A 26,540-nucleotide genomic window follows, 5' to 3' on the forward strand; every position below is an offset into this window, starting at 1 on the left:
GAAACTGCTCACCAAATCCCTCTGGGTTGAGACACACAGTTTTGAGGACCTTAATGCACTGTGCCCTCCTTTGCCTGGCAAAGAAATACAGCTTTTTTTTTTTTTTTTTACTTCACCCATCTTCTGCCTCTGAGATTTGATTAGGCACTGGTGCACAGAGGCTAAGATTCACCATCACAAACACTAAAGTAAACAATCCAGAGAGTATCTGTGTTGAGAAATCTCAAGTCAAGGGCAGTGCATGTTTTAGATTCTGCCTCTCCCTGCCCTGACATTTCTAGGGCACTTATTCCATGGTGGCTTGTATGATCTCTGTTTCTGTGCACTAAAGTCAAGGCCTCTGTCTTTATAAATTAACCACATTTCCAAGTAAGTTCAGACTGGTCTTCTGTTAGCTCTATATCTAAATTTAGCAGCTCTCACCGCTGGTGGATTCCTGCTGGCACTTTCACAAAGACTGGAGAGTTCCTTTCACTATTTTTCTCCGAGCTGTGTGGCCACCAAGGATATCCTGTCACCTTCCACTTATTTAGCTCTTGAGGTACAGCAGTACTTGTGCCTGCAGCAAATCACTATTCTATTCAAGAAAGCACTCTCTCCTGCCTCAGGTCAATTTGCTTTTACTCAACTACCATGGTGAGATGCGGGAGATCTTAATGAGGGTTTTGAATAGTTTCTTCAGGTTGTAAAAGTTTATTCTAGGAAGCAATATATGAACCAGAGGACTTATTAAGGTTTTAACTTTTGCTTATTTCCCCATCTAAGAGCAAGAGATGATTCACCATTTCCTTTTCTTGCTAATAAGACTTTATTTTGTTTCTATTTGGGGCTGTGACGGACCGCATAGAAGAAGCGCACTGGCTGCGACGGACCTCGCAGAAGCGTGGTCGAGAGGATCTACCCCATGCCCGAGGCCAGGGGCGGCAGCCGGGAGAAGCCACCCCACGCCTGAGGTCAGGGGCGGCGGCCCAGAGGTGTGGTGGCTGCACTGGCGCAGGAGGGCCCAGAGGAGCTACTCCATGTTCAAGGTCTGGAGGGGCGGCGGTGAGGAGATACCCCTCATCCAAGGTAAGGAGCAGCAGCTGCACTTTGCTGGAGCAGCCATGACGAGATACCCCATGTCCAAGGTAAGAGAAACCCAAGTAAGACAGTAATTATTTGGAGAGGGTATCAGAGGCCAGACACACTGAAACCATACTCACAGAAAACTAGTCAATCTAATCACACAGACCACAGCCTGGTCTAACTCAATGAAACTAAGCCATGCCCTGTGGGGCCATCCAAGATGGGCGGGTCATAGTGGGAAGGTCTGCCAGAATGTGGTCCACTGGAGAAGGGAATGGCAAACCACTTCAGTATTCTTGCCTTGAGAACTCCACGAACAGTATGAAAAGGCAAAATGATAGGATACTGAAAGAGGAACTCCCCAGATCGGTAGGTGCCCAATATGCTACTGGAGGTCAGTGGAGAAATAACTCCAGAAAGAATGAAGGGATGGAGCCAAAGCAAAAACAACAGCCAGTTATGGATGAGACTGGTGATAGAAGCAAGGTCTGATGCTGTAAAGACCAATATTGCACAGGAACCTGGAATGTTAGGTCCATGAATCAAGGAAAATTGTAAGTGGTCAAACAGGAGATGGTGAGAGTGAACATCAACATTCTAGGAATCAGCAAACTAAAATGGACTGGAATGGGTGAATTTAACTCAGATGACCATTATATCTACTACTGCGGCCAGGAATCCCTTAAAAGAAATGGAGTAGCCTACGTTTGGCTGAAGATTCCTATCTAAATGCAAGAAAACAGACCATGATGGTCTTTAAACATTTAAAAATCCCAGACTCCTTTCTTTAAAGCAAGCTGATGCTAGGGACAGCTTCAAGAAAATTAGAGATACCAAGGGAACATTTCATGCAAAGATGGGCTCCATAAAGGACAGAAATGGTATGGACCTAACAGAAGCAGAAGATATTAAGAAGAGATGGCAAGAATACAAGAAGAACTGTACAAAAAAGAACTTCACGACCCAGATAATCACGATGGTGTGATCACTTACCTAGAGCCAGACATCCTGGAATGTGAAGTCGAGTGGGCCTTAGGAAGCATGGTGATGGAATTCCAGTTGAGCTCTTTCAAATCCTGAAAGATGATGCTGTGAAAGTGCTGCACTCAATATGCCAGCAAATTTGGAAAACTAAGCAGTGGCCACAGGACTGGAAAAGGTCCCTTTTCATTCCAATCCCAAAGAAAGGCAATGCCAAAGAGTGCTCAAACTACCACACAATTGCACTAATCTCACATGCTAGTAAAGTAATGCTCACAATTCTCCAATCCAGGCTTCAGCAATACGTGAACCGTGAACTTCCTGATGTTTAAGCTGGTTTTAGAAAAGGCAGAGGAACCAGAGATCAAATTGCCAACATCTGCTGGATCATCAAAAAAGCAAGAGAGTTCTAGAAAAACATCTATTTCTGCTTTATTGACTATGCCAAAGCCGTATTGTGTGGATCACAATAAACTGAGTGACTGAACTGAACTGAACTAGGGAAAGTAAATTTGACCATGTACAACAATTCTAACTTGGTCACTAAGTGATCCCATGTTCAGGACTCACTCATGTTCCATTTCTGACATCTACTAAATGTATAACTTTGAGCAATTTTTGTTTTGTTTTTAGTGTAACTGAGCCTCAATTTCCTTATCTGTAAAAGGGTCATAATTTTAATACAACTCTGACACAGTTGCCAAAATGACAACATAAGATACTCAGCATGATTATTGGAAATATACATATCAACTTATATATACAGTAGAGTTTATATCACTCTAGATGTATTTGAGTGATATATATATATATATTTGAATATATATATTTGAAATTGGGGACCCAAAAGAGTGATCAGAGTTTGTAAAAATAAATTTGGAAAAATAAACAGCATTATCCAAATCTCAGATTATGAAATAGAATGGGAACTGATTTTAGGGCTAAAAAAGTAAAAAAATCCAGTTTCATAAATAAGGAGTAGTAAACTTGGCTTGATTAGCTCAAGTTACTTAGGGTCAAAATCAATGTTCATTTAAGTAGAAGTAACTAAGTTTTCTAATAGAATATTTGTCATAAAGCCATTGTATTTGTTAAATTGTCTCACATGCTCTTTTTAGCACCTAAACAACCTCCATAAATTTCTTGCTCATTTTTCTCCACTTTGTGCTTCCTTATTTAAAAAAATAAATAAATAAAACCCCCAAAACTTCCCCTGACCATGTTATTTCATCTAGTTCTGACCCCATTAAATTCCTTTTTATTATAGAAATTCTAAAAAACTGTTTTTCCTATCATCAATTCTTCACCAAATGCTTTATTTTTCTTTATAGTTGCTTCATTGAAATATAATTCACATAACATACAGTTTACCTCCTTAGTGGGTATAACTCACTGTTTTACTATATAGGCAGAAATACACAACCATCATTATTCTCAATTTTATACTCTCCACCACAAAAAGAAACCATGAACTCTTTAGGTATTACCATCTTATATTCACATTAAGCCCTCAACTCAAACCTAAGTAACCCTTAACCTGCTTTGTGTCTCTATGAATATGTCTCTGCTTAGTCACTTTAGACCTCTCTGACTCTTTGTGACCTTATGGACTAAAGCTGCCAGGCTCTTCTGTCCATGGGATTTGCCAGGCAATAATATTGGAGTGGGTTGCCATGTCCTTCTCCAGGGGATCTTCCTGACCCAGGGATCAAAACTGGGTCTTTTGCATTGCAGGTGAATTCTTTACCACTGAGCCACCAGGGAAACCCCTCTTATCTCTATAGATTTACCCATTCTGGACAATTCACATACTATGTGGCATTCTGTGACTAGCTGCTTTCACTTAACATCATGGTTTCAAAATTCATAAATATTGTAGCATGTATCACTAACCCATCACTTTTTATGACTAAATGATATTCCAGTGTGTGGATATACTACATTTCATTTATCCATTTGTAAGCTGATAGAATTCAGGTTATTTCCATCTTTTGGCTATTATTAATAAAGTGAAAGTGAAGTCGCTCAGTCGTGTCCGACTCTTTGCGACCCCATGGACTGTAGCCCACCAGGCTCCTCAGTCCATAGACTTTTCCAGGCAAGAGTACTAGAGTGGGCTGCCATTTCCTTCTTCAGGGGATCTTCCCAAGCAGGTTGGTATAAATATTCTTCTACTAATTTTTGTGTGGACATGCATTTTAGTTTCTCTGAGGTATCTACTAGGGTGTGGAATTTATGGGTAAAAAGGTAACATATGGAAAAGTTTCACAAATCACCAGATTGTTTTCAAGTATGGCTATACCATTTTATATTCCCACCAGCAGTCTATAAGGAGTTTGATACTTCTTATCCTTCAGTTCAGTTCAGTTTAGTCACACAGTCATGTCCGACTCTTTGCGACTCCATGAATTGCAGTACGCCAGGCCTCCCTGTCCATTACCAACTCCCAGAGTTCACTCAAACTCCTGTCCATTGAGTCGGTGATGCCATCCAGCCATCTCACCCTCTGTCATCCCCTTCTCCTCCTGCCCCCAATCCCTCCCAGCATCAGAGTCTTTTCCAATGGCCAAAGTATTGGAGTTTCAGCTTTAGCATCAGTCCTTCCAATGAACACCCAGGACTGATCTCCTTTAGAATGGACTGGTTGGATCTCCTTACAGTCCAAGGGACTCTCAGGAGTCTTCTCCAACACCACAGTTCAAAAGTATCAATTCTTCGGCATTCAGCTTTCTTCACAGTCCAACTCTCACGTTCTTGCTACCACTTATAATCTGACTTTTTGATTATAGCCATATTAGTGAGTATAAGGTGAAAGAAAACTCATTGTGGTTTCAGTCTGGATTTCCCAGGTAGTTAATGATGCTGAGCATCTTTTCATGTGCTTATTGGTCATTCACATAACTTCTTTACAGAAATATCTATTCAGGTTCCTCACTCATTCTTTAATTGGGTTGTCTTCTTCTAATTGAACTGTAATGTTTCTGCATATCCTAGAAAGAAAGTACCTTATCATAAATTTAATTTTCAAATAATTTCTTTTTATCTTTTCACTTCCCTTGATAGTTTCTCATGAAGCAGAAGTGTTTTTAATTTTGATGAAATCTAATTAAAATTTTTTATTTTGTTGCTTATACTTTTGGTATCATATCTAAGAATTATCTGTGAAATCTGAGGTCACAGAAATTTATCCCTGTGTTTTCTTCTAAAAGTTTTGTAGTTTGTTTTTATTTTTACATGTTACATCTACTTCTAGATAGATTGTGTAATAGCATGAGGTAAGAGTCCAATTTTATTATATTGCATGTGGCTATCCAGTTGTCCCAGCATCAGTTGTTGAAAAGACTATTCTTTCCCAGTTGAGCAGTGTTGATTCCTTTGCTAAAAACCAATTGAGCACAGATATAAAGTTTTATTTCCAGACTCTCAGTCCTATTCCACTGGTCTATGTGTCTATCTTTATGCAAGTACCACACTGTTTTGAATACTATGGTTTGTAATAAGATCTGAAACTGGGAGCTATGAGTCTAACAACTTTTATTTTTTAAGGCTGTTTTGGCTTTTTAAGTCCCCTGCCACTCTACATGAATTTTAGACTGTGTTTGTCAATTTCTGCAGTGGAACCAGTTGGGCCTCTGATAGAGACTGTGTTCAATCTTTAGACAAATTTGGTGAGTACTGCAATCTTATATAGGACTTCCCTTGTGGCTCAGACGGTAAAGTGTCTGTCTACAATGCAGGAGACCCGGGTTTGATCCCTGGGTCAGGAAGATCCCCTAGAAAAGGAAACGGCAACCCATCCTAGTACTATTGCCTGGAAAATCCCATGGACACAGGATCCTGGTAGGCTACAGTCCATGGGTCGCAAAGAGTTGGACACGACTGAGTGAAGGCAATCTTATGTACCGTATTGAATTTAGAGAACATTTTCCATTTATTTGAATCATTTTTTTTTTTTTATTTCAACTCTTTCATTGTCTTCAGTTTATGTGTTTGCAGTGTATTGGTTAAATTTATTATATTTTTCTTTCTGATGCTATCATAACTGGAATTGCTTTCTTAATTCTATTTTGGATTTTCCATTGCAAGTGTGTGGAAATACAACTGATTTTTGTATATTCATCACGGGACCAGCAAAGCTGCTCAATTTGTTTATTAGTTCCAAAACAGTTTACCGCATTCCTTAGGGTTGTCTATATACAGGATTTTATTGTCTAGGAATAGATATTTTTCGGTCTTCCTTTTCAATCTGAATGCCTTTAATTCATTTTCTTCACTAATTGCTCTGGGTAGATTTCTAGTGGATATCCTTGTCTTGTTCCTGGTCTTTAGCTGGTTAATTTGTTTTTAAATTGGTGACTAATTAATTTTCAACTTTGAACTAATTCCTGGAAATAGACCCTCTCCTCTAGAGTGCCTTGACATCAGCCTCTCTGCCTAAGGAGGAAGAAGAACATGTGGATCACAGCATTCCAGACCCTCTTCCTCCTTTGGGTACTACTTCGGCTCTCACTAGTTTGTTCATATGAGATGAGGTCCCTGTCACTGAAAAACAGTCTAGACCATCCTCACTGAGGCCAGAGTGACCCTGAAAGCCACTCTGGTTGTCTCTTGATTCTATAATTAGGTAGTGGGAACAGCAGGTGATGAGACTATTAGCCACAGTCAGATTTCCATATTTGCTCAAGCAGCTCATTCTGGTTATTAAGTCCAATTAAATCTCCTGATGAGGTCAGTTCTATCTATCCACAACACAACCCAAATCTTAAATGACAAACATGGACACAGAAAAGGCAGCTTCAGTCAAAATAGAAAATCTAACAAAAAAATAAAATATAAACAGGTACAAATGATATTTAGGTACCCTCTCCTGGACCATCTGGGCAAAAACCTTCCCAAAGGAATGCCTAGGTCTGGTTATTCGAACATGAGGTCTCAACGGAGTAGATGGTTAAGCTCCTGAGGCCAAGTATCTGGTTGCCACAGGCAACATTGCTAAGGCCCTTATGATTGTCCTATGATTAATATGAGTGTTATTCCCTCTCACCTGTCCCATGAATCTGGAGGTGCATCAAGCACCTCACCAACTTTGACCCAGGTCTTTGGGGCTTTAAAAAATAAGACAAAACAGAAAAAAATAAAATAGTACTAGAGGTTAGGCCAAGGTCCATCTGTTTCCAGGAGAACAGAAGGGTCTATGCGAGGATTAGAGTCCAAAGGGGAGTGGGGAAGAATCATAGCTTCTGATATGGGCACTGAGGCCACCACCTCTGGGACCACTGTCCAAGCCTGACTATAGGTGGGTTCTCTAGGGCTCCTACCAATTCCCAAAGCTGTATGTCCTGCCACTGAATGAATAGGTCTATTATCTATGTGCCTTCCTGCTCACTTTTGCCCCAAGTTCCTGTCAGGAAGTACTGTAATCAGGGCCACCCTTGTGGGGTATATGGAAGACCACATACCCACCCTACTACCTACACCTGCACCTAATGCTTCTGGCTCTCAAATACAAAACTGGCAGGTTGTCTTTTTGAATTACAGTTTTCTCTGGGTATATGCCTAGTAATGGGATAGCTGGGTCTAATGGTAGTTCTCTTTTAGTTTTTCTTAGGAACCTGAATAGTGCTCTCCATAGTGTCTGTACCAATTTACATTCCCACCAATGGAGCATGAGGGTTCCCTTTTTTCCACACACTGTCCCACATTTACTTTTCATAGATTTTTTTTAGGCTGGCCATTCTGATCTGTGTGTGGTAATACCTCATTGAAGTTTTGACTTCATTTCTCTAATAATTAGTGATTGCTGAGCATCTTTTCATGCATTTGTTACCCATCTGTAGGTGACCTAAATGGGAAGGAAATTGGAAAAAGAGAGGATATATGTATACACATATATATCTGTGTGTGTGTGTGTGTGTGTGTGTGTGTGTGTATTTCACTCTGAAGTACAGTAAAAAAAAAAAACAAAAAAACTAATACAACACTATAAAGCAACTGTTGTTTGCTTTTAGTCATTCAGTCATGTCTGACTCTTTGCAATCCCATGGATTGTAGCCTGCCAAACTCCTCTGTCCATGGGATTCTCCAGGCAAGAATACTGGAGTTGCCATTTCCTTTTTCAGGGGATCTTCCTAACCCAGGGATCGAAAACAAGTCTCCTGCATGGCAGACGGATTCTTCACCATTGAACCACCAGTGAAACCTAAAAGCAACTATACTCCAATAAAAATTTTAAAAAAGAAAGAAAGAAAATAAATAGCTAAAAAAATACTGGCTGCCTGGTTCAGTCACTCAGTCATGTCCAACTCTTTGTGACCCCATGGACTTTAGCCTGCCAGGTTCCTCTGTCCATGGAATTTGCCAGGCAAGAATACTGGAGTGGCTTGCCATTTTCTTCTCCAACTGGCTGCCTGAGGGAGAAATAAACAGTTGTCCTCACTGCTGAGCCCCAGGAAGAGAAGCCCTCTCTGAGACTGTTTATCTATTCAGCAGCCCCGTTTCACCTGTGTGGAAGGCCTCAGGCACCTGGTGAATCACTTTGGGTAATAAATGGCTCAACACCACAGTTCAGCAGTTGGGGGCCTAAAGTGTTTCCTAGACATTGTGATTCCTATGCGTATGGCCCAAGCTGAAGGTACTTAGTAACTGACATTCCAAAGGCACTTTTAAGCATTCCTTTCACTGGGATGATGAGGATAGCTTGCTTTCACATGGAGCGGGTTACATCTTTAGTGTTCTTCCACAAGGATGCCTAAACTTCTGGGCTCTCTGCCATCTGGGGGTAGGTCATGGCTTGGAACAAATTCCAATTTAGAGGAAGAATGCTTCATCATATACGTGACATCTTCCTAGTGGGCTTAGAGCTGGACACCATCTTATGCTGAATTCCTGAATTTTCCAGTCTAATGACCTCAGATGGTAAAAAGTCTGCCTGCAATGCAGGAGACTTGGGTTCAATTCCTCGGTTGGGAAAAACCCCTGAAGAGAGAGGCTACCCACTCCAATATCCTTGCCTGGAGATTTCCATGGATAGAGGTTACAGGTCATGGAGTCACAAAGAGTTGGACACAACTGAGTCACTAATGACATCATTTCAGTTCAGTTCAGTTCAGTCGCTCAGTCGTGTCTGACTCTTTGCAACCCCATGAATCGCAGCACGCCAGGCCTCCCTGTCCATCACCAACTCCCGGAGTTGACTCAGACTCACGTCCATCGAGTCAGTGAAGCCATCCAGCCATCTCATCCTCTGTCGTCCTCTTGTCCTCCTGCCCCCAATCCACCCCAGAATCAGAGTCTTTTCCAATGAGTCAACTTTTCCCATGAGGTGGCCAAAGTACTGGAGTTTCAGCTTTAGCATCATTCCTTCCAAGGAAATACCAGGGCTGATCTCCTTCAGAATGGACTGGTTGGATCTCCTTGCAGTCCAAGGGACTCTCAAGAGTCTTCTCTAACACCACACTTCAAAAGCATCAATTCTTTGGCACTCAGCTCTCTTCACAGTCCAACTCTCACATCTATACATGACCACTGGAAAAACCATAGACTTGACTGGACGGATCTTTGTTGGCAAAGTAATGTCTCTGCTTTTGAATATGCTATCTAGGTTGGTCATAACTTTTCTTTCAAAGAGTAAGTGTCTTTTAATTTCATGGCTGCAGTTACTATCTGCAGTGATTCTGGAGCCCCCCAAAATAAAATCTGACTGTTTCCACTGTTTCCCCATATATTTCCCATGAAGTGGTGGGACTGGATGCCACAATCTTTGTTTTCTGAATGTTGAGCTTTTAAGCCAACTTTTTCACTCTCCATTTTCACTTTCATCAAGAGGCTTTTGAGTTCCTCTTCACTTTCTGCCATAAGTGTGGTGTCATCTGCATATCTGAGGTTATTAATATTTCTCCCGGAAATCTTGATTCCAGCTTGTGCTTCTTCCAGCCCAGCATTTCTCATGATGTACTCTGCATATAAGTTAAATAAGCAGGGTGACAATATTCAGCTTTGACGTACTCCTTTTCATATTTGGAACCAGTCTTTTGTTCCATGTCCAGTTCTAACTGTTGCTTCCTGACCTGCATACAGATTTCTCAAAAGGCAGGTCAGGTGGTCTGCTATTCCCATCTCTTTCAGAATTTTCCACAGTTTATTGTGATTCACACAGTCAAAGGCTTTGTGAATAAAGCAGAAATAGATGTTTTTTTTTTTTTTTTTCTGGAACTCTCTTGCTTTTACGATGATCCAGCAGATGTTGGCAATTTGATCTCTGGTTCCTCTGCCTTTTCTAAAACCAGCTTGAACGTCAGGAAGTTCACGGTTCACAAATGCTGAAGCCTGGCTTGGAGAATTTTGAGCATTACTTTACTAGCATGTGAGATGAGTGCAATTATGCGGTAGTTTGAGCATTCTTTGGCATTGCTTTTCTTTGGAATTGGAATGAAAAGGGACCTTTTCCAGTCCTGTGGCCACTGCTCAGTTTTCCAAATTTGCTGGCATATTGAGTGCAGCACTTTCACAGCATCATCTTTCAGGATTTGAAATAGCTCAACTGGAATTCCATCACCTCCACTAGCTTTGTTCGTAGTGATGCTTTCTAAGGCCCACTTGACTTCACATTCCAGGATGTCTGGCTCTAGGTCAGTGATCACACCATCTTGATTATCTGGGTCGTGAAGATCTTTTTTGTTAGTTCTTCTGTGCATTCTTGCCACCTCTTCTTAATCACTTCTGCTTCTGTTAGGTCCATACAATTTCTGTCCTTTATGGAGCCCATCTTTGCATGAAATGTTCCCTTGGTATCTCTAATTTTCTTGAAGTCATCTTTAGTCTTTTCCATCCTGTTGTTTTCCTCTATTTCCTTGCAATGATCACTGAAGAAGGCTTTCTTATCTCTTCTTGCTATTCTTTGGAACTCTGCACTCAGATGCTTATATCCTTCCTTTTCTCCTTTGCTTTTCCCTTCTCTTCTTTTCACAGCTATTTGTAAGGCCTCCCCAGACAGCCATTTTGCTTTTTTTGCATTTCTTTTCCATGGGGATGGTCTTAATCCCTGTCTCCTGTAGAATGTCACGAACCTCATTCCATAGTTCATCAGGCACTCTATCAGATCTAGGCCCTTAAATCTATTTCTCACTTCCACTGTATATCATCTAACCCTAATTAGTCAGACAGACATAGACAGCATATTAAAAAGCTGAGACATTATTTTGCTGACAAAGGTCTGCATAGTCAAAGCTATGGTCTTTCCAGTAGGCACGTATGGATGCAAGAGTTGAACCATAAAGAAAGCTGAGCACCAAAGAATTGATGCTATTGAACTATGGTGTTGGAGAAGACTCTTGAGAGTCCCCTGGATGGCAAGGAGATCCAACCAGTCAATCCTAAAAGAAATCAGTTCTCAATATTCATTGGAAGGACTGATGCTGAAGCTGAACCTCTAATACTTTGGCTACCTGATGTGAAGAAGTGACTCATTAGAAAAGACCCTGATTCTGAAAGACTAAAGGCAGGAGAGCAGAGGATGACAGAGGATGAGAGGCTTGGAGGGCATCACTGACTCAATGGACATGGGTTTGAGCAAGCTCCCGGAGTTGGTGATGAACAGGGAAGCCTGGAGTGCTGCAGTCCATGGGGTTGCAGAGTCAGACATGACTGAGTGACTGAACTGAACTGAAGGAAATTAACTAAGTTACTATATAATAGCAAACTGCTTAAAACTGACTTAAAGCAGAATTTAATACAAAACACCAAATCTTGATTTTTCCAGTTTTTCTAGGACTGTCCTTTAAAAAACAAAACAAACAAAAAAACAAAAACAAAAACAAAACATAATGGTGCTTTTCTAGGTATAGAAAATGTGTCAAAAATTGTTCTTTTGAAATGGACATTGTACACTTTGCAAATAGACCTTCTGTTCCCAACTTTGGGTTTAAAAAAGGAAGTAAACATTTCTTTGCTCTTGAAATCCTCTCATTCATCTTCTTGGTCTTGTTCTTGACTGCATTAGCAACATGTCCCAATTTATTATCTTCAGATTCTGTTTTTAAAATCATGTTTTTTAGAGTTTGTCATCGTTAGGGTTTTCTACAGTAATTTACATCACATGTGCTTCCTTCATCTTACTTATATAGTGTCAGATGGTGACTGGCAGGGAAGTCTGGTATGTGCTTGGGGTCACAGAGACTACAGGACACAACTGAGCAACTGAACTGAACTGAACCCTAATTACTTCCTCAAAGCCCCATATCTAAGTATCATCATATTGGGAGTTAGGAGTTCAATATATCAATTTGTGGGGACACATTCGGTCCATAACACTTTATCTCCCTATCTTCTATTCATCTTCCCCTGATACCTTTCTTCACCCTACTGAACTTACTTTTCACTGAACACACTTCTGCCTCATGAACTTTAATACTTCTTGTTTTGTCTGTCTGGAAATACATTCCAAATATCTTCCCATTTTCTACATCCTGCAGCTCCTTCAATATTTGACTCATATCAGTAAATAATTACCTAATTCTGCTCTTGAATATCATAACACTCTCATTCTCCTAAGTTCATTTCTTTTCTTTCATAGCACTAATCACCAGTGACCCTGCATGGCATGGCTCATAGCTTCATTCAGCTATGCACAACCCCTCACCATGACAAAGCTGTGAACCATGAAGAGGCACCTAGTAATAGTCTATGTAACATACAATTTTAGGATTCTCAGCCTCTCATGAAAACTGAAACTTTATTAGAGCAGAGATTTACTTTTTTTTCAGTTTACTGTTACATTCCCAACTACTATAGTCATGTATGACACAATTAAAAATGCATACTTTTAAACTGAATCAAATTAAAATGAAGTAATTTAAGTCACCTAAGGAAATACAAAATTAAATTATTAAAATTATGACTGAATGTCAGTAACATAATTTGTTGTTTAGTACCTGTTCTCCTTTATTAGATGGTTAGCTCTATGAAGCAATGAATTATTCAGTACTGAAGTTTTAGCAGTCTGGACACTGCTTTATTCATTCCTGGAGTTCACTCAGAACTGTTGAGTACATGGCTATATTTCCATTAATTTATCTTATATAATAATAGCTTGCCAATAGCACTCCTGTTGGATTTTCTGCTTTGAACTATAAAACTCTTACCTAAATTACTATGCACTATTCTGTACTGTCTATGTGTTATGTCTGTGTTACAATAGCAAATGCAAGAAACTGAACTTAATGTAGGAAGAACCCTTCCTTTTGAACTTAAAAGATACTTTTTAGAGCAATTTTCAGTTATTTTACACAAAATGTTTTATTGTTTTTAACTCAATGACCTTAATAAACCTAGCCCATCAAAATAATGCCACCGGCAGTATTATGTATTACATTCATTGAAATGACTCATTTGTGGACAAACTGGTTGCTGTATAATGTTTTCCATGAAGGCTGGCACAGCTGGTTTTTAATTTGTCTGTAAGGCAGAACCATTCCCTTTGGAGTAAATGTTTTCATTTGGATACTTTGATTCACCACATTTGCAAACAGTATTTTGCTCACTTTGTTGTGCAAAGGAAAGAGTAATAAGTGAGTAAATCTGAACACATACAAGTACAAATCAAGTAACTTCTTTCTTCTTTAGCTTGCTTCTTATTCTAGATTAACAGATAATGTTCAAATATAAGTTAATTGTCTTAACATACTTAAATTATGAGCTTGGTTATCCAAATAAACATGTTTGTTTAGAACTTTACATTTCCACCTACTTAGTACAAGCTTGGAGAAGGAAATGGCAGCCCACTCCAGTATTCTTGTCAGGAATATCTCATGGACAGAAGAACTTGGTGGGCTGCAGTCCATTGGATCACAAAGAGTCAGACATGGCTGAACACACACACACAATATAGCTTAATGAGATGACAGCAAAAAGCACTGCTGCCATTTTGTAAATGAAGAGGAGAAAATCCAACATCATGAATTGACTTGTCCCTTAATTCCAGGGTCAAGAATAATGCCCTAATTCATTTTGTTCTGGTATTTTTCTCTATTCCATATATTAGTCTACACATATTATCAGTAGGTTGTGAATTTGGCTTTGGTTTCACTGATATAAGAACATGTTTATACTTGGCTCTCAGAATTCTTTAAAATTTCTACCGCTTTAAAGCAAAAAAAAAAAAAAAAAAAAAGTGACCAAGGAGTCAAATGAAGATACTTATATCCAAATATTAAGAAGCCATGATTCTAATGTCATTATCATTCCTGGTGAAATTTATCTAGACTGAAAAGGTAGAACAGGTGAGACAAAGGCCAAGTTTGCTACTTTGAAGAGTGTTTCAATCATAGTGCACAGGCCCTACTTCTTCAAAGTGTAACTAATGTGTAGCATGTTTAGTGTCACAACTGTATTTTAAGGGTTAGCTTTATATTCTTTCATGCCTCATTTATTATGTGTAAATCTGCTTCAGCAATTATGATAAAATAATTCTATCTTTGTATTTATTGTTTCAAGTTGGGGGTTAACATCTATGATTAACAGAAATCTAGCTTTTAACATGCCTTACAGGCAATCCTGTCGCAATCAAAGCCATGAGCAGTACAGATTTAGGGTGTAGGGTCAATCTTTGGAAGAAAGGGCCCCCATAACACAGCAGCTCAAAGATAACAGATATTTGATTTTCTTTTAAACAGGAGTCTAGGTGCAGGAGGGGAGTTCATAATAGTTCATGGTGCCACTGTTACAGGAGACTCTGCTCATAGACCCAGCTGCTGTCATTCTAAGACTGTTGAAGGCTGGCTCTCAAACATGCATGTATATTTCAGCTTGGGAAAATAAGAAAGACAGGATATGGAACTACTGGTGCAGGTGATGCTTACAGCTCCAAAGATAAACCCAGACCATGGCGGACTTACCACCTGAATTTATTTATTAATTACATGAGGTCCCAAACAGTCCTGTGCACTGGGTAGATTTACTCTAAGAGGATCTTCAAGGACCTAGAACCCTTCCTTGTATGTTTGTTATTTTCAACATGTGAATTCCAGGCTAGTCCTGCTTGTCTTCCTCCAGCTTGTTGAGGGGGAAATGATCATGAAGGAGCAATTTGGGAATTACTAATGGAACGCAGAAGTGGCATGGATCATTTCCATCACACCCAGTCTCCAGAATGCATGGCCATGTGCAGGAGGAGAGGAAATGTGCTCACTGAGCAGCTACAAAATTTATGCCAACTGGAATGTAATTTTATTTTTTTAAGTGGTAATCAATAAAATTCTTCTCTATTTATTATTGACTTAGTCCTACTTTGATTCAACAAGTTGTTATTAATTTAGCAAAAGGCTTCTGATTTAAGTACTCTAGAATTTCAAAGAAAGCATTTACTAAAACATTCATAGGTTTAGATAAATGCTTTGCTTTTATTGGGAATATGGCAGATGTCAGTCTAAACAGATTTCTATATAAATGACTAGCAGCTGTCTCTCTGTATAATATCTAAAAAGCATCACAGCACTTACTGAAGAATTTGTCCTTCATTAGTATGAAGGATGCTCTCTTTCATATGAACAGTATACTCTCAAAGGAAACTGTCTCTAGGAAAAAAGAAAAACAACCCAATATTTAACTAGAATTAAGCAATTGATTGTCAGGAACACTGCTAAATATTTTCACATATAGTAGCTAATTAAATGGTGTCATTGGTAGTAAGGCTGTTTCTCTAAGGAAGGGCTGGATAAAGAAGAAATTAAAGAGGAGGCTGAGCACCAAAGAATTGATGTTTCCCAAATTGTGGTGATGGAAAAGAATCTTGAGAGTCCCTCAGACAACAAGGAGATCAAACCAGTCCATCCTAAAGGAAATCAACCCTGAATATTCATTGGAAGAACTGTGCTAAAGCTGAAGCTCCAATACTTTAGCCACCTGATGCCAAGAGCCGACTTATTTAAAAAAAAAAAAACACACACAAACCTTGATGCTGGGAAAGACTGAGGGCAGGAGAAGAAGGGGGTGACAGAGGATGAAATGGTTAGATGGCATCACTGACTCCATGGATGTGAATTTGAGCAAACTTGGGGAAACAGTGAAGGACAGGGGAACCTGGCATGCTGCAGTCCATGGGGTTGCAAAGAGTTGGACACAACTTAGCAACTGAACAACAACAATGAAGGGCAAAATGTAAAACTAGCGAGAAGCGGAGGATAATTCATGGAGGATGTGAGTCCAGGAAGACAGGTCATTGAGTTAAGAAGAATCCTTGGCAAAAACTACAGAGATGAGGAGTATTACAGCGAAATAACAGGAAATTCAAATAGGTCCTGATCCATATCCAGTGATTCTACTCTGTTTTTCTGGTTTGCTCTTATAAGTTTGTTTCCCTATTTTCAGCAAAGGGTCTTACACACATTTTTTTAAGATATTAGACAGAGAGGAACTTCATAGCAGGCTGGTCCCTAGGCTTTTCATTTAAACTGGAGCACATCATTTGTAGCAAATACCAATCAGGTTAATCTCCAGCTCACAACAGTCACCCTTCATTGAGAGAAGTCCCAACCATAGAGGTGGGTCTGAAGTAATGATGTACAAGGTCCTTGCACCTGAACCTTGACCTCTGGCTATCTCCTGGGGGTGGCCAACTGATTAAAGCTGGACCAAGTTTGGAAACTTGGATGGAGACACAGAAGTTGGTTGAAGCTCTTACCTTAATGATCCTGTAATATCCTCCAGCTGCTGAGGACTCCCGGAACCAGAGCAGGGATGGGGGTGAGGTTCCCGGCTGCTTCCAGGTCTGGACCTGGCTGGTGGGTGGTGGTAAGGGAGGCTCCGGCCTTCACGGGGGCTCCAGAGTTCTGTGAGACACAATCCTCAGCCTGTTCTGGGTCCTCAGCCTGTCCTGGGCCCCCAGCTCACCCAATGGTGCTGAGGCCAAAGGGCCTGGAGGGCCACGGAATAAGACCCACGGCCACGTCTTGCTGCACTCTGCCAAGAGGACCACCGCTAGGCTAATCATCAGTGGAGCAGGAAGACCTTTAACCACCAGGCTAACGGTCTCCTGACCTTTAAGTAAGTAAGTGAAGTCGCTCAGTAGTGTATGACTCTTTGCGACCCCATGGACTGTAGCCTACCAGGTTTCTCCCTCTCTGCATGGGATTTTCCAGGCAATAGTACTGGAGTGGGTTGCCATTTCCTTCTCTAGTGGATCTTCCCGACCCAGGGATAGAACCCAGGTCTCCCGCATTCCAGGCAGACGCTTTAACCTCTGAGCCACCAGGGAATCCTGAGCCCCCGACCTTTAACCCCCATGCTAATGGTCTCGCGGTAATAGCCTCGCGCTTGCGCCGTTACACTTTCATTTCACAGACGCGTCCGTCTTTGCGGTCACGAGGCAGTCATCCTCATATGCTATCAGCACAGGCTTCACTGTCTGTCACTCTTCATCTCATTCCAGCCAGCGTGTGCTTCTCACATCCACTAAAACCATTTCTTCCACTGTCACAAAGGAACTCTGTGTTGGCCGCTCCACAGGTATGTAGTTTTAATCTCCTCACTTTACTCAGTATTTCAGAGATGTTTAATTAAATGGTTGATTCTCCTTTTGTCAAATGAGCTTCTGCTGTTTAAATTCCTTGATGGTTTCCTCATTCATCTCTGTTTCTTCTAGATAATTTTTTTTTTTTCTCGATAATTTTTTTCCCCTATCCTTTCTTCATAATTCTTAAATATGGTGCTTCAAATAACCTCCCTTTTCCTCATTGGATTTCAAATGAATAAAGAAATAAAAGAAGTGAGTTAAGCAAATGAGAATAAAATATTAAAGTCAATGGGAATAAAATAAAAGTCAGCGTTTAACACTGTGGCTTAAGTATGTGGACTGATGGTCTTCCCAGTAACAGATCCTAGATATGGACCGAGTCACTCAGTAACAGTTTAGAGCCTTTCTACCTCCCCGGCTCTTTTGGAAGCTGGCTCCCAAGAAAAAGAGAGGAGGAAAGAAGAGAGCTAAGCTTCTGTTGTGCTGTGTTTAGTGGCACAGTCCTATCTGATCTTTGTGATAGGTAGCCTGCTAGACTCCTCTGTCCATGGGGATTTTCTAGCAAGAATACTAGAATGGGTTGCCATGCCCTCCTCCAGGGGTTCTTCCCAATCCAGGGATCAAACTGAGGTCTCCTGCATTCATTGCAGGAGGATTTGTTACCATCTGGGCCACCAGGGAAGCTTATGAATACTTGAGTGAGTAGCCTATGGATTCTCCAGGGAATCTTCCCAACTCAGATATCAAACTGGGGTCTCCTGCATTGGAGGAAGATTCTTTACTAGCTGAGCCAGGAAGCCCAGAGCTAAGCTTAAGCAGGATCATTATCCTAAACTGAATATATGCCATGGTAGGAGGAAAAAAAAGAGAACCCAGCAGTGCTGTTTCCTCTCTGTGGAAGGAAACATTGCATATGTGTGTGAACAGATACAGACAATCCATGGAAGAGCTGGAACTCTGTAGGATGTATAAAGAAATATTAACCATAAATACTGTGTGACAAGCATGTGATAAGTCCATAAATAGTTGAGAAAAGACACCTGAGCAGAAAGGCCTTTGTAGGCTACCCAACAGAAAATAGTGTTCTTATCCACTTGTGATGTCATTTAGTTTCATTTAGTCTCTAAGTCATATCTGACTTTTAGTCTCTAAGTCATATCTTCTTGTAGCCCTCTGTCCATGGGATTCCCCAGGGAAGAATACAAGAATGGTTGGCGCTTTTGGCTCTCTGAGCGGCACCATGGCGGTCGGCAAGAATAAGCGCCTTACGAAAGGAGGTAAAAAGGGAGCCAAGAAGAAAGTGGTTGACCCATTTTCTAAAAAAGATTGGTATTTAAAAAAAAAAAAAAAAGAATGGTTGGCATTTCCTTCACCAAGTGGTCTTCCAGACAGGGGTGGAACCCACATCTCTGCATCGGCAAGCAGATTCTTTACCACTGAGCCACTTGGGAAGCCCCTTGCACATATACTCCATGCTTGCTCTCCTCTTAGGAGAAGGCAATGGCACCCTACTCCAGTACTCTTGCCTGGAGGATCCCATGGATGGAGGAGCCTGGTAGGCTGTGGTTCATGGAGTGGCTAAGAGTTGGACACGACTGAGCAACTTCACTTTTACTTTTCACTTTCACGCCTTGGAGAAGAAAATGGCAAACCACTCCAGTGTTTTGCATGGAGAATCCCAGGGATGGGGGATCCTGGTGGGCTGCCGTCTGTGGAGTCACACAGAGTCGGACACGACTGAAGTGACTTAGCAGCTGCAGCCGCAGCTTTCCTCTTATACCCCTTAGAGACTGATGCAAATGGTTACTTGTTTACGATTTGCCTAAAGTGCATCTTCATTTTGTTCAATCTGTATCCCCACTCTCTACAATAGTAACCAGAATGTAGGATGAATGAATGAATGTATAAAACAAATATATAAAAATGTCATACCACTTCCATTGTTGGAAGAGATTACTGCTCTGTAGGCTTCAAGGAGATAAAATTTGAGCTGGATTATAAAGAATATTAAAGGAAATCAACCCAGAATATTCGTTGGAAGGACTGATAGCTGAAGTTGAAGCTCCAAAACTTTGGCCACCTGATGCAAAGAGCTGACTTATTAGAAAAGACCCTGATGCTGGGAAAGATTGAAGGCAGGAGGATAAGGGGATGGCAGAGAATGAGATGCTTGGATGGCATCACCGACTCGATGGACATGAATTTGAGAAAGCTCCGGGAGTTGGTGATGGACAGGGACGCCTGTTGTGCTGCAGTCCATGGGGTCTCAGAGTCAGACACTGACTGAGCGACTGAACTGAAGTGAACTGATGTATACATATATACAACACCAAAATTTACTTGCAATTTTCCTCTCTAATTTCTAAAAAGAAGTATAAATGAGGATGTTTTTCTTTCTCCATGGAAATTAGATTAGTAATACTGTCAGATTTTAAGACAAATTCTGAAAAACTTCAAAATGAACTCTCTGGAGAAAATATGCAAAGGCCACCATATGTTCTCTTGTTTTTACCTTTCATGATTCATGAGTCCAGAGGCAGCTGTTACAGACATAAACTCCATATGAAACCAGAAAACTTATTTATTTTCAATAAGAAAAATGATTATTGCCTCACATTAGCAGCTTTCCAGAATTTGACAAAATGTTTCCTCCCACACATGGATGTATTAAGCATAATTTTTTTGAGGTCAAGATAAAAATTTATCTTGGGAATATTTTTGTTCAGAAACTGAAGAAAGAATAGCTACAAAAGTCAATACTCATTCAAGTCAGTCGCTCAGTAGTGTCTGACTCTTTGCAACCTCTTGGACTGCAAGCACGCCAGGTCTCCCTGTGTATCACTAACTCCCAGGGTTTACTCAAACTCATGTCCGTTGAGTCAGGAATGTCATCCAAACATCTCATCCTCTGTCATCCCCTTCTCCTGCCTTCACTCTTTCCCAGCATCAGGGTCTTTTCAAATGAGTGAGTTCTTTGCATCAGGTGCCCAAAATATTGGAGTTTCAGCTTCAGCAACAGTCCTTCCAGTGAATATTCAGGACTGATTTCCTTTAGGACTGGTTGGATCCCCTTGAAGTCCAAGGGACTCTCAAGAGCCTTCTCCAACACCATAGTTCAAAAGCATCAATTCTTTGACACTCAGCTTTCTTTATGGTCCAACTTTCACATCCATACATGACCACTGGAAAAACCATAGCCTTGACTAGATGGACCTTTGTTGGCAAAGTAATGTCTCTGCTCTTTAATATGATGTCTATGTTGGTCATAGCTTTTCTTCCAAGGAACAAATGTCTTTTAATATCATGGCTGCAGTCACCATCTGCAGTGATTTTGGAGCTCCCCAAAATAAAGTCTGTCCTGTTTCCATTGTTTCCCCATCTGTTTGCCATAAAATGATGGGGCTGGATACCATGATCTTAGTTTTTTGAACGTTGAGTTTTAAGTCAACATTTTCACTCTCCTCTTTCACTTCCGAGAGGCTTTTTAGTTCTTCTTTGCTTTCTGTCATAAGGGTGGTGTCATCTGCATATCTGAGATTATTGATATTTCTGCTCGCAATCTTGATTCCAGCTTGTACTTCATTCAGTCCAGCATTTCTCATGATGTACTCTGCATATAAGTTAAATATCAAGGTGACAATATACAGCCTTGACGTATTCCTTTCCCAATTTGGAACCAGTCTGTTGTTCCATGTCCAGTTTAGGAAGTGACATACATTCTCTAAAAAGAAAATTTATTTACATATTTTTGTGCAAAGTGTATTTCTATACACTCTTTAAAATGTTTGCAGATCACAGAAAACTTCTTTGTGGATATCTATTGATATTTGCAATATTAAATATTAGACTTAGAGAACAAATATTAATTTATTCCAAAAATGATAGAATTAATGTATTTGGTTAAAAGTGTCAATAAGTAACCTATTATGGGTTAATATATTTCCTAGTCCAGGGTATCTTCCTGAACTAGGTATTGAACCTGCATCTCTTGCATCTCCTGTGGGTTCTTGACCACCATGCCAATTGGGAAGCCCTGGTAGCAGATGGCTTGGTAGGATAAAGTGATTAATTGCTAGATATGTTCAGAAGACAGAGTTCTTAGGAATTTCTAACTGGTTGAATGGATGCTGTGAGAAAAAGACATGTGTAGAAAGACTCTAGAGTTCTTGACCTGAACTTTTGACATGACAATATTACCATTAATGATAATAGTTTCCACGTTGTGTAAGTTTGAACAAGATCAGTGTAGTTTTTACACAGGACATTTGAGGTATCTTTTAGATCCATAACATAAGATACTAAGTATGTAGTTGAATGGGATATATTGGACAGGCTTGAGGGATGAGTTGATGCTAGAGATAAGGAGTTCCTCATCGTTAGACTGGGAGTGTGTATAGATTGAGAAGAAGAGAAAATACATACTTAAATACATACTTAAATACATACATAGACCCTTTCCATATTAGGAAGATGGGCAGAAGAGAAAGAAGAAAAGACACCAGAAGAAGCAAACAGTGAAGCAGAGGTTCATTCAAGGGATTCTGAGTTTATTAGGTCAAGTGAAAAATAGTAGGGCTGATTTTCTATGTCAAATTTTGTCAACAATAAGATGAGAACTGATCATTGAATTTAACAACATGAAAACCAGGGGTGGCATATGATAAAAAAGTTGCCTAGCAGTATTATAAGCAAAATCCTGATTACATTGATCCAAGAGAGAATAGGATCCTTAACATTAAGCTGGAAATCTTAGAATACTTTGAAGCAAAACACAATAGAGCCCTTTAAAGCAATCTATTAATATCCTTCAACATCATATTTAGTTTTGTTATAAATCAAGGCTTGTTGTTGTTTTTCAGTAACTAAGTCATGTCGTACTCTTTGTGACTCCATGGACTGCAGCACGCCAGGCTCCCCTGTCCTTCACTATCTTCTGGAGTTTGCTCAACCTCATGTCCATTGAGTCAGTGATACTATCCAACTCAACTATCATCTTCTACCACCCTCTTCTTCTTTTGCCTTCAATACTAAACATTACCCACTTTCAGATTTTGTATTCTATTTAAAATTCTAAAAATAAGAAGTTCAAGAGAAAAAATACAGCATGTTTAAATAGGCATTTAACTTTTATAATATTATGGAAATTATAGTTTATCAAAATATGCAAGTTTATCAAAACTACGTGATCATTGCCAAAAAGGATGCTAGATTTTCAGCATTTTTAACTTTCCTTTATGTCAGGAGAAAGTCTTGTAAGAAGCACAGGGGACATATATAATCAATTTCCTTCAAATAATTTTTTCTTAACTTATATTATAAATACAGAGAAATCAGTATAGTACCACTAATTATGTTTGCATTAATCACATTAAATACACCTCAAAGAAATAATGCAGTTCATACTGAGATATCACAGTTGACATGTGCTTTCTTCCTTAATATGTGAAAAGTTACCTAAGCTTCACTAAGTTTTAGTATTTTTAAAACTTTCAATTTATTTATTAAATCTTTTTTTTTTTTTTTTTTTTTTTAAGCTCTATCTGCTAGGCACTTTTCCAGGAACTGGATGAAAGTCAGCAAAGAAAACTGCTAAAATGCGTGCTTTCTGTCTATAATGCTTTGCAATTTAAAAAAACAAGAGGTCATGGAAGACTGCAATAAAATGTCAAACATTTAGCAAAACTTAAATGCTAAATTGAAAACATTTGGCAGGTTCTGCTATACGCTGTACCCAGGACACATGATCAATCATGACATTTCCCCCCACCCCAAATTGGCTTAAACTCTTTTTTTGAGTAAAAAAATAATATAATATTTTTTGATACCAGGTGTAACACCATGTAACCATATCTGTTCCTGATGTACTGTGACTGTCCCAGAATTATAAAACTAAGCTTTTGCCTTGACTCTATTTTTACAACCAAAGAGAAATGAAATGACATGGAAACCCAGAGAATAGAACCCTAAGGAATGAACCCGAAAAATGAAGATATGTTTCAACCAGGCTTGAAAAATATCTGGAAACCACATATCTCTAAGAGATAAAGGAAGAGAAAGTGCAAGAAATATTTGTAAGAAGTCATTAGGGAGAGATGTATATTTAGGTCTTTCCCCCATTTTTTGATTGGGTTGCTTTTTTGATGTTGATCTCCATGAGCTGTTTTATATATTTTGGAGGTTAATCCTTTGTTGCTTTGTTTGCAAATATTTTCTCCCATTCTGAGGGTTGTCTTTCCATCTTAATTACCTAATTCTGAGGCAGGGTAAGAGACAGATGTGCAGAATGGACATATGGACACACAGAGATTGGGAGGGGAGACTGGGACAAATTGGGAGATTGGGATAGATATATATATATACACTACCATGTGTAAAATAGATAGCTAGTAGGAATGTGTTATAAAGCACAGGAAGCTCAGCTTGGTGCTCTGTGGTGATGTAGAGGGATGGGATGGGGTTGGGGTGGGAGGGAGTCTTAAGAAGGGATGGATATATGTATGCATATGGTTGAATGACTTCATTGTACAGCATAAACTAACACAACATTGTAAAACATTTATATTCCAAAAAAAAAAAAAAAGTCAGAAGGAGAGTCTGTGATTCAAGACTAAGCCCTGGAAAAAATAAACTGAATGCATGTTGCTGTCTTATAGCTTAGACATGGAACTAATAGAATAAATACAGAAAAGGTAGAAAAAATAAGAATAAACAAATATAATTGATAGAACATAAATTAATACAATAGGTATGAATCTAAGAATCAGTCAATATAGTAAATCTGAATATGTTAAATTTCTGTTGTGAAAGGTAAAAAGGTTTATGGAAATGAATTCAACCATATGCATTTTTGCAAATGATTCACTAAATTATATTAATAGATATACAGAAAAGTTGAAAATGAAGTTAAAAGGTTTCAGGCTAGCAAGCAGACAGCTATATTAATGTTGTCAGATAAAAAAGAATTTAAGAAAAAACTTTAATACAACAGAGGACAGTTCAGATTATTGTTATGAACTAAATTCTTGTGTTATCAAGTTCAGGTGTAGAAGCCCTTATCCCTGGTGTGATGGTATTTGGAGATAAGACTGCTAGGAGGTAATTAGAGTTTATGAGGTCATGAGAGTGGGATCCTTCTAGATTTTAGGATTAGTTCCCTTCTAAGAAGAGACCCCAAGAGTATAGTCTTTGTCTTTCCACTCACACACTAAAGAGGGGTCATGTTACCACATTATGAGATGGAAACTGCCTCCAAGCCAAGAGAAGAGGCCTCAGAATGAACCCTATCTTGATGGCACTTGGATTTTGGACTGGCCAGCCTGTAGATGTGTGAGAGAGAAATTTATATTGTTTAATCTGGATGTGCATGCATGCATGCTAAGTTGCTTCAGTCATGTCTGAATTTTTGCGACCTTAGGGCCCATAGCCTGGTAACCTGTCTGTCTGTGGGATTCTCCAGTCAAGAATACTGGAGTGAGTTGCCATGCCCTCCTCCAGGGGACATTCCTGACTCATGAATTGAACACATGTCTTTTATGTCTCCTGCATTTACAGGTAGGTTCTTTACCACTAGTACCACCTGAAAAGCCCCTTAATCTGCCCAGTCCATGGTATTTTATTATGATAGGTCAAGCAAACTAAGACAGTTATTTTGAGATAAAATCCATAATATTCATGGGTCTTTATACATGTAACTAGATATGTATTACAGCAAAAAAGTCACTATAAAATTGAAGACACTGAACTTCTTTCAGAAAAGAAAAAACAATAACAAAAGAATAGGAATAAGAAGTTTGACATAACTGTAAATCTTGATCTAATGAATGTATATTGAACCATACACTCACAAGTTCAGCATTTACACTCTTCTGAAGCATGTATAGAAACACTAGTAGATAGTTTCTGTGTACATAGTCTTAAAAGAACTGTCAAGTAATTTTAAAAGAAAAAGCCTAATTTTACTTAATACATTTTAAAAATGCAAAATGCTACACAAAATTATGCTTCACCATTAATTAAAATACACTATTCTAAATAGTTATTGAATAAGAAGAAAATTTAAATTATCATTTTTAAGAACAAAAATATGTGATATGAGTAGTATAACAGGAAAATATATAAATAAAAAATGGCTAATGCTAAAACAAGATTTATTCTATGAAAGCCTATTTTATATAATAAACTCAAGGCAAGAGAAATCCTAAAAGACAAAAAATAATAATTTTAAATAGAATAAAAAACTTTCATATTCAGTAAAACTCAATATTAGTCTTTTGGGAAACAAACAAAAGAAATACTGGCAAATTTGATCACTTATAAGTACACATAACCTTAAAAAATCAAAAAGTAAAGACAGAGTAACTAGATAAAATCGTGGGAGCATATTATATATGTTTATGTCAATAAATTTAAAAATTTAAATAGCATAAATGCTTTTCTAGAGAAAAAATTCCATACAGCAATTCTTTTTTTTAATATAAATTTATTTATTTTAATTGGAGGCTAATTACTTTACAATATTGTATGGTTTTGCCATACATCAAGTATTTGATGAAGCAGACAATTTTTTTCTTGAATAACATACAGCTCTTTGATGATATTACTGAAAAAGAAATAGAGAATGTTTCAATTCTGTCCATTCTAAGTTATATAGTTAAAAAATGGTCAACAATTAATACAAAAAGAAAGTTATGGAGGGTTTTTGTTTTCTTTTATCCCTTTCTGAAGGTATCATCAGCTGTTGTTGTTTAGTCGCTAAGTCATATCTGACTCTTTTGTGACCCCCTGTCAAGCTCCTCTGTCCATGGGATTTCTTAGGGAAGGATACTGGAGTGGGTAACCATTTCCTTCCCCAGGGCATCTTTCCAACCTGGAGACTGAACCCATGTCGCCTGCATCGGCAGGCAGATTCTTTACCACTGAGCCTCCAAGGAAATCCATCATCAACTGAGTCATCTCAAACAAAACTATCCAGGCTCCAGCAGGCAGTGGT

The 26,540-nt window shown here is 39.1% G+C and overlaps 1 protein-coding gene and 1 long non-coding RNA gene across 3 annotated transcripts in view; one reads left to right on the forward strand and one right to left on the reverse strand.

The window, feature by feature from the left end:
• Nucleotides 1-17,098, reverse strand: part of LOC133227550 (fibrous sheath CABYR-binding protein-like) — a 513,720-nt gene extending 496,622 nt beyond the window's left edge. Inside the window, exon 1 of the mRNA XM_061382151.1 lies at nucleotides 16,721-17,098. The gene's annotated coding sequence lies outside the window, so the exon portion shown is untranslated. The remainder of the gene's footprint in view (nucleotides 1-16,720) is intronic.
• Nucleotides 17,099-17,395: 297 nt separating this feature from the next.
• Nucleotides 17,396-26,540, forward strand: part of LOC133227552 (uncharacterized) — a 109,455-nt gene continuing 100,310 nt past the window's right edge. For both annotated transcript variants that reach the window (XR_009729864.1, XR_009729863.1), the window contains exon 1: nucleotides 17,396-17,544. This is a non-coding gene — a long non-coding RNA (uncharacterized LOC133227552). The remainder of the gene's footprint in view (nucleotides 17,545-26,540) is intronic.

The sequence above is a fragment of the Bos javanicus genome, chromosome 16, assembly GCF_032452875.1.
Source record: "Bos javanicus breed banteng chromosome 16, ARS-OSU_banteng_1.0, whole genome shotgun sequence".
NCBI classification, from domain to species: domain Eukaryota; kingdom Metazoa; phylum Chordata; class Mammalia; order Artiodactyla; family Bovidae; genus Bos; species Bos javanicus.